The following is an 8,998-nucleotide window of genomic DNA, read 5'->3' as shown; positions in this document are numbered from 1 at the left end:
TCCTCTTCCAAATACTACCACCACCTCCTCCTCTGAAAATACACAGTACAGTCAGTGTGTGTGTGCCTGTGCGTCTCTATGTATGTGCGTGTCTGTGCGCGCGCCTGTGTGTCCGCGCCTGCGAGCGTGTGGAGAGAGAGAGAGAGAGGGATCGGGGGAGGGGGAAGGAAAAGGGGAGGGGGAGAGGTTGACTGAAGGGGGGTGCTAGGTATTATTTCTTCTGATTCATGTTACGATTTTTTCTCCCCCATCTCCCTCCTTTTTGTTACGAGTATCGTTTCACACGCTGACCAAATGAAGAAGACAGGCGTCCCCACTTCATCTGTGATCTTCGAAATAAATGGCCAACTAATAATAGCTATTAGCTGGATGTATCTAGAGATACACAGTAGCCCGCTTTTATTTATTCCAAGAGTCTTGGCACTGCACCGCGGCAGCAGCAGCAGTGACGGCGGAGACAGCAGCAGCAGCAAATCCCAAGGAGGAAATTTTTATATTTCAAGATTGTCCTCGGTTTGTCTTCCTGGTGGGAGCAGGAGGGGTAGAGGCTGCTGGAAAAGCCGGTGGACATGCCCTCTTCAGATGCAAGAAAAAGGCAGAAAGCCGCGGAAAAAAAAAATATAGCCCGCAAAAAGATTTCATATATATATATATATATAAAAAAGGCAGAGAACAGCTTTGCCAGGCAAAACTTTCCCTGATTTCTCTGGGATTTCCTCTCTTTTTTAGTATAAATATTTTAGATTTTTCTCTCTTCTATTAATAGTCTTTCATTTTCTTCTTTTATTGCTATTATTATGTTCATCATCATCATCACTCTGCTTTTTACGGAGGTGCTGGGGTTTTTTTCCCTTTCGCTGCTTTTGCGTCTAGCCCCTGTATCTGCTTCTGCTTGCTGCTGCTGCTGCTGCTGCTGCTGCTGCCGCCGCTCGCCTCCCGTCCCGGCTCCAGTCCTGGCCCCAGCTCTCCTGATCTCTGCCGGCAGTTTCTGAGCCGGCAGCGGTCGGCTTTTCTGTTTTTGCGCAGCGCTCGGCTCCTGCCAACCAATCAGTCGGCAGCAACGCCCCCGGGGGCGGCACTCCATTGGCCGCGCCGCACGTCAAGTAGGCTACGTCACACATGAGAGAGCGGGCGAGCGCGCAGGGAAAGCGGGCAGGGAAAGCGGGCAAGGCTGGCAAGGAAAGCGGGCAGAGAGGCAGCTCAGCCACGCAGGCAGAAGAAGGCTAACCCTACAGCTCCCGAGGCGCTGCCGGGGAATGCCTGCTGCTTGCCTCTCTCCTTCCCTGCCTGCCCGATTTCCCCACGGGAGCGGTTGTTCCCCCGCCGCAATCGCGGGGCCGGGAGATCACTGCTCATCAACGCGCACACAGGGTAACCGTAAACAACCCGCTCCTTGGAGAGGGAGTTTCCACCGGCTACGAACTTTCCTACCCTAGGCTGGGCGCAATGACGTTTTTAGAAAAAGCATAAACAAGGGGAAAGTTGAGATTATTATATTCCTCCCTCTCCGCCCCCCCCAGCCTCTCATGGCCTTAGTTAATTAGTTTGGAGGAAGTGCAACTTTCCGTCATACATTTGCACGGTGTTTCCAGCTCCAGCCAATTTAAAGAACCGTGAGCCTGTGCTTATTTTTACCCGATTTACACTTTGGAATTTCCACTACTGTAACAGGAGACTGTCGAGTACGCGAGAAGAGGGAAACCAGGCATATACTCTTGTCACTGGCTACTTGAGGCGGCGGAAGGGCATCACTGGGGTGGGGGACTGGCGGGAAGAACCAGCAGCGGCTGAGAGCCACCGATTTTGTTTTCAAGGGAATCGCGCCCATACTGGTGTCGGTATTCGCTGCACCCGTGCTTTCTATGCTGCTCCGGTAATGGAGTTGGAGGCTGAGGCTGCAGCACGGGCGCGGAGCCGGCGTTTGCAGCCGCCACCGAGACTTGGGCTGGCGACTTGTCGCAGATTTCAGTAACCCCCGCCGGGTATCCCTCTGCCTCACACAGAAACAGAACATTTCCCTTCCTTCAGACAGCGAGAAGACAGCTCTGTGCTAAATAAAGTCGATTCTACCAATAGTGTCTCTAGCACATCAAGTGCTCGACTAACACGTTTTTGATCAATGCGTTTCGCTGGGAAGCTCCGCTGGCACCGAGAGGGATGAGGGGTGGATTTCGAGACGGGTGTTCCCAGCTCGAACCGGGGCTGTGTGGGTGTCCCATACTGTCCACGTCCGTAACTTTACACAATGAAGAAAGCGTAAAAAAGATTTAAGTATTTTATTTTCCAAAGTATTGTTTCTAAAGAGCAGCACAACGCAGGTATGAGTAGTAGCTTCTGCTCTGACCCCATCTTTGATCCGTCAGTAAGCACTGGCTCCCTTCCATACATCTCCATGAACTATATGCTCGCTCAGACGCGTTTCCCGTTGCAGAAACGCCGCACACTACCGAACTCGTGTGTGCATCAGAGCCACCTCCGCGCTGTGTGCTCCTGCTCCCCGCCTCTGCCCTCGCTCCCCCTGGGGAGGGGCTCCTGGGGCCAAGAGCCTCCATGAGCCGAGGCGGGGGCACTGCCAAGCGCACGCCGCCGCTGTCAAAGCGATCTCGGCGTCACGCCGGTGGGGGTCCCTGTCCCGGGGCGTCAGTTTGTCAGAGGCCCCCGACCCGTGTCAAACGGGTTACAGCGTAGCCGGCAGCGGAGCGACCGCTGGCGGATCGATGTGCAGTACCACCTCGGGACTCCCCCGGGGGCAAAGCCGCGCTGCGTGGCGCTTCGGGTAGCCGGCGGCGACGCTCCCGGGGCGGCGGACGCAGCGCCCACCGCGGTACCGGCAGCTCTGTGCCCGGGGCTGGCGCAAGTAGCGCCCCCCACCCCTTCCCGAGAGCTCTCGGCGGCCTCCGCCCCGCCCCCCGCCAGCGGCCGCAAACGCGGGCGCCGGGCACCCCCCAGCGGCGGCAGCAGCGCACTGCAGCCCGGCGGCGGCACCGCCTCCGCTCCCGCGGGGCTTTGGTTCCGCGCTCCCGACCCTGAGGCCCCTTCTACCTCTCTTAGCCCACACACAGTCCCCACCCTTTTCACCCTAGCTACGGGCCGAGTACAACGGACGCAGCCCTCCCGTTACCGCGCTTACGTCCGAAAACGGCTGTGCGGCGGCGGCGGAGGCTTTGAAGCCCGGTCCAAAGGCACCTGGTGTTGCCTGCCGCGGAGCGGGAGAGGCAGGAAAGCAGGGACCGGTGTGGGGGAGCGGGCTGCACGGCAGGCAGGGAAATGCAACCCCAAATAACATCCTGGCCTTCCCGGCGCCCCCCACCTCCCAGCGCCTGCAGCAGACATGAGCAGAGCCGGCGGGTCGATCGCGGTGGGTGTTTGCTAATAAAGTGGATTCCGTCAGAAAACCCCAGGCTGCTGCTGCTGCCTGTTGGATGCGGATGGGAGCTCGCCCTGGTTCCTTCACGGCTGCTCATCTTCCCGAGGGCTGCCACCAACTTCAAACACAGATACCGCGATTGGGGCCCTTCGTGCGCCCCTTCGGTGCCCGGGGCCAGTGCGTTAACCCGCCGTTAGAACAGCGGCCGCTTCCAGCGATTTAAACGTGATCCGGGGCAGCCCGTCTCTTAAAGCCTCCCCTCCGCCGGAGACACGCAAACGGCCAAATCTCTTGCCTTCGAGGAAAGCGGGCAGCCGCGGCGCGACTGGCGAAACCTGGGCGACCTCGGAAACGGAGGGGGCCGCGCCCGCCCAGGGCCGTGACCAAACCCGCCCCCGGGGGCCGGAGGTAAGGGGGGAGGCGGGGGTCCGGGCTGCCGGCGCGGTGCGTCCCCACCACTGCGATGAGGCAACGTCGGGGTCCTCCCCACGCGCGACACCTCCGCAGCGCTCCCATACAGACGGTCTGGTTCGGGGGGAAACTACGCGGCAATATGCCTATATATACTCATATAGATGTACAGGCGCAGCCCCGGAACGGCTGCAGCCCGGCGGTGCGATCACCCCCCTGCTCGAGCCTCCGCCTCCGAAAGCGCACCCAGGTGTCTGTGTCGGCGGCGGGCAGGGAATTCAAAGCGCCGCCGAGCCCAGGCAGTCCCACTAACGCGAAATGACAAATCGCACTTAGGCAATACATGAACGAGAAAATGATTTATGGATTTTCACGACGATCTGAGCAAATGAAGGCGACATGAATTATACATCCTGATGTGCAGTATATCATTTTCTAATAACACTGCTTTAGCTCTAATGCCATACGCTACTCTCTTCGATAGGGGGTATCGATTAAAGAAAAACTCCGAGGGCTGTCTGTAGACTGGACGCGTATCTTCCGCAGGCACCAGCTGAGGTTTACGTATTTACCTCTCGCTAAAGCAGAGGGCTATCATCAGACCCCTGACACCGTGCTGTTTAGTTTTTCCATCTGTCATCATTTAATTTGGCTGTTACTTCACCAAATGAAGACTAATCTTTCATATTGTTGCATCTCGCTCCATGCCTCAAGTTAGAAATGTAAACAGATGACATCAGGTTTGTAAATCCACCATGCTGAGGGGAATAGCACCTGGGTAAGTCAAATCTTTTCTCCCTGCCAAAATCCTCAGGTCTCTGGCACCCCAAGTACAAAGGGACGTCTTCTAGCTAAGGGAACATACGATAAATACTACTCTTGCTGACCACAACTTCATTTCCTAAATTTCAAGGATTATCTCAAAAACCTTTGTATTTAATATTCACACACTTGCTGGGAGAGTGAATAACATGAAGAACTGATTGTATGTGTGTAAGAGGAGAAAGAGATGTCAGGCAGGGAGGGAGCTAAGCCCCGGGTTCAGCCTGCATGGGTGTCCCAAGGCTTCTCCTCTCCCACAACCAAGTTCTTTTGTCCTTCATCCCAGGGTAGCAGTGAAGTCATTATGACATAAGCTATGAATGTTCCCAATGCTCCCTAGTCTAAAATATCACTTGACATTAAGAAGGACAAAGAAATCCTGGCCTCTTATGAAAGACTATAAAACAGATGGGAAAGATGGAGGTAAAGGATTAATGCATTCATTTGGGAGGTGAAATCAATGATTATTGGGGAAGAGGTTAGGAAATGCTTAATTTCACATTACCCAAGTGTGGCATTTCCATTGTTTAGACACAAAAGAAGTCGCACAGCAAGGAAATGTCCAAAAGCCGTGGTTTGGATTAAACAATCACTTTCCTAACCTGGACAATCATACCTCTGGGTGTAGAAAGCTAATCCCCATTGTTTAGCTGAGTCACCAAAATTATCTACTATTTTAGGCATCAGTCTTAGTTTTAGGCTTAGGAACATTGTGGCCTCTTTACTGTCTGGATACTAAAAACACTTTGAGAAATGAACTTTCCTCCTTTTCCCCTCTCTCCCAAAATCTCCTAGTTTGTCATTAGTTGGTTTAATTTTCATTAGCTAGGTTAAAAAAAACCAAACAAACAACTACAAACAAAAAATGAAACAAAACCAAACCAAGAACAATAACAACAACAGAAAGAAAAAAAAAAGCGAACCAAAACAACCCCCAAACAAAACCCACCCAGGTCCTCCTTTGAGACAATTAATAACAGCTCTTAGTGCAGAAAAGATTACTGGAATCAATGATGTGATTAAGGTTGTAAATAAGAAGTAAAAGATGTCACCATTAGAAAAAGCTTGCTTTGCTAACAGGAAGATGTGTGTGTTTCACTGATAGGGCCATGGGATGAAAATTCTGCTTCAGACAGGGGTCGATATAGAACAATATCAGAAATTAACTACGAGGCCTGATTAAGGTTATTTGTGTCAGAGGGAAAGGTTCACTGCCACCAATCCCTCCACGGATTTCTCTCTTAATTGCAAACGAGGAGACAAAACAGGAGGTCTAGACCATTTGGCTAATCAATAAAAAAAGCCTGTCTTCATGTTTGCCTGGGGAGCACTCCTTGGGTCAGATCGATGTAGCAGCCACCAAAGTTCTTGCAGAGGTCACCAGTGATCAAGACCTTTTGTGAAGGCTTTTAAACAGCAGTGGAGCCAAGCATCTGCTGCGAGGTTGCAAATGTGAGCAGAACTACAGATACAATGTTAATCATCATCCTCATGCTTATAGGAGGACTCCTGGTGATAAAAACAACTCGTGTTTATGACCTTAGACAGCTGTTTTAATGAATGAAGATAAAATACTACTTCATTACATGCTCTGCACTGCATTAGTAATCAGATGTGATGGAGCCTCCCCAGAAGGTGCTGGTAGTAAGAACTGCAGTGGATGCACTGCAATCCAGAACCAAATTACAGTGGATGCATGTTAAAGGTTTTTTTTGAGGCCAGCTTTAGACTTCTTTTCCTTGCCCTTAAACTTTCATACAGGTTTCAGTGAGGTCACTCAAGCAGCAAGAGGCTGTTCTGTGTTAAACAGCAGATTGGTGCAGCCCATTGCTATTAGCCCACCTAATAGCTTTTAGGGTCTACCATAATGTTTATTTAAAAAAAATTAAACAAATGATAACAAAAAAGGTTTAATGACTTACTTATATAGCTGATTCAGGTCTACATTTCTTCCACAGTTATGCTTCAACATTTTCCAGCCACCACACCTTTCTACGTAGTCCATATCAGACCAGTCAAGGTCCTGGTCACTTCAAAACACTCCTTTATTTCTGTATGTGTGGTTTTACACTAACCAACATACATTTGGCCCAATTCCTATCATCTTGGTTCATGTCCTGTTATTTTTTACCTATTAATTAGTGGCAAATACAACAATCTTGAAGTTAACACTTACTGCAATGCTGCAGATACCTTATAAATCAATGAAAATTACTTTACACGAGGTGGTCAATCAAAAATCCATATTCCTTGAAGACAAGAGATGACATCTATAACTTACCTCACACAAAATACTTCTTGTCAAAACAATTTTCAATAAGGCACATTACTTGCCATCTAAGTAGAATTTTCAGAAAAAATAGTTTATTCCATAGATAGAAGCCTGGTATTGAATCAGCTGAGAAGCAAAATATCAAGACAGGCATCATGAAGCTACTATTTTTTGTTGTTGTCATTGTTTTGTTCGGGTTTTTGTTTGGTTTGGTTTGAGTTGTCATTGGTTTGTCATTACTTGGTTTAATTGTCTCAATCAGCTACACCCATTTCTTTGAAACACTGCTAAGCTTGAATGATTACTAGAGAAAATAAGGACAAAACTGCAGTGGAAAACTCCAGTTGCTTGAGACTCTGCTAAGCTTCCTATTACACACTCAAAGTCATAGGTAGATGTAGTTACTCATGATAAAGAAAATTGTGCTGTTGATTTTCTTTTCAACAGCAAGTTCAAACCTTGAACTGAAGCATAGCTTGTTTTGAGGTTCAGCTTGAAAGCAGTACTTAAAAATATAAAACTTTTATTCTTATCCTTATAACACTGTACATGTAGTGCTTGGCAGAATAAAAGACAACCCACCCCCCTACGTCCCCCCACCTGGATTGTTTGCCCAGAAGAATTTGCATTCTTGGGCCTTGGTGTTCCATGTATATATAATCTCCAGCATAATTCTATCATCTGAGTCATCCTACCAACTACACAACAGATAACAATAGCTCTGGCTAGGAAGAGAAAGATGGGGAAAACAACGTTATAATTATGTAGTCACTTAGGAAGAGAGCATATACCTGTATTTTTTTATACCTATTCTAGGTGATGCTACTTTCACCACCAATACTTTTTCTGTTTGTATCTTCCCATGGTAAGAGCCTATACTCAGGTGCTTGCTTTTTCTTCTCAAATTGCATCTGGCTAGTGTCAACTTTACCATAGGGTTGCCCACCTCAAAATGAGAAGTTCTAAATGAAAATCAGTCATATATGAAGCAATAATTAAGGAAAATACATTATTTTGTCTGTGCTAAAAACATTGCAACATTTTACTGCCTCCATATTTTGGAAGAATGATTTTAGCAGATGGAGGTCTCCAAAGTGCTTTTTGCCATTCTCAGGAAGATACATCAAAGTGGTAAGTCCTTGAAAACCTCATTTTACACACTTGCAGAAATTTGTGAGTTAGTACTTGAAAAATCTCTACTAGTCATTTCCTCTCACAGCTCCCGAGCTTCATGACAGAAAGTGTGCAAGTTCATATGCTCCATGCAATTGCTGTGGTGGGCAAACACCATTTTTCTTAGAACAATTATTTCTAGGGCCCTGCAGGCTCCTCTCTGCACTTGGATATAGATTTGAAGCATGTGCACACTTATCATCCATATACTTACTACTCCCACTGCTGGCAGGGATGCAGGAGAAAGTAGAAAAAGATACATCTAGAACAACACTGAGAATAGCAGGAAAAGGATATCACAAGTACTAAAGCATGGAGAAGTGATTATAAAAGTTTATGTGCAGCAAAATAGTAAAAGAGAAGAAATTTTGAAAAAGCATTTAAACTTAAGAGCAAAAGCAATCAGACTGTAGGCACAAAGCTAAATATCCTACCAGACTTTTCAGCAGCTTCTTAAGCTCCTGCATCCTAACAACAAAAATCTGTTAAGAGTTCCCCTTTCCCTTTTATCAGCAGGCTTTACATATGCATATGGCAAAGCTCACGACTTCTAGCTGTTACTTAATTAAGTGAATCAGGAGTAGTCTGCGCTATAGATCTCAATGGTCCACACTCTAATCATTATGCAAGTTGGGGCCCGGTGTTGCTGCAATTACAGTTTTTCAATTGATAAATCAAACCGAAGGACTGTGTCTCCAAACAGAGCTCGGTGCTGCACTCGGGATCTCTGGAGGGCTCCGGAGTTACATCACTCACATAACTCCGAGGTTGCTCTGGTCAGCAGGCTCCTGCAGCAATGGGGGACAGGGACGATATGCTTCACTCAGAAAAACTTTGGAAAAATTATTAAAGTATGCAGATTGTATAGCTGGAGTGAAGAAATGTTTGATTTCAAAGTTACTTCTGATGCTGTTTCTAATGAGCCTTTACGTGGTGGTGATCTGCTACTAAAA

The sequence above is a fragment of the Indicator indicator genome, chromosome 25, assembly GCF_027791375.1.
Source record: "Indicator indicator isolate 239-I01 chromosome 25, UM_Iind_1.1, whole genome shotgun sequence".
Taxonomy (NCBI): Eukaryota; Metazoa; Chordata; class Aves; order Piciformes; family Indicatoridae; genus Indicator; species Indicator indicator.
This window is presented reverse-complemented; position numbering follows the sequence as displayed.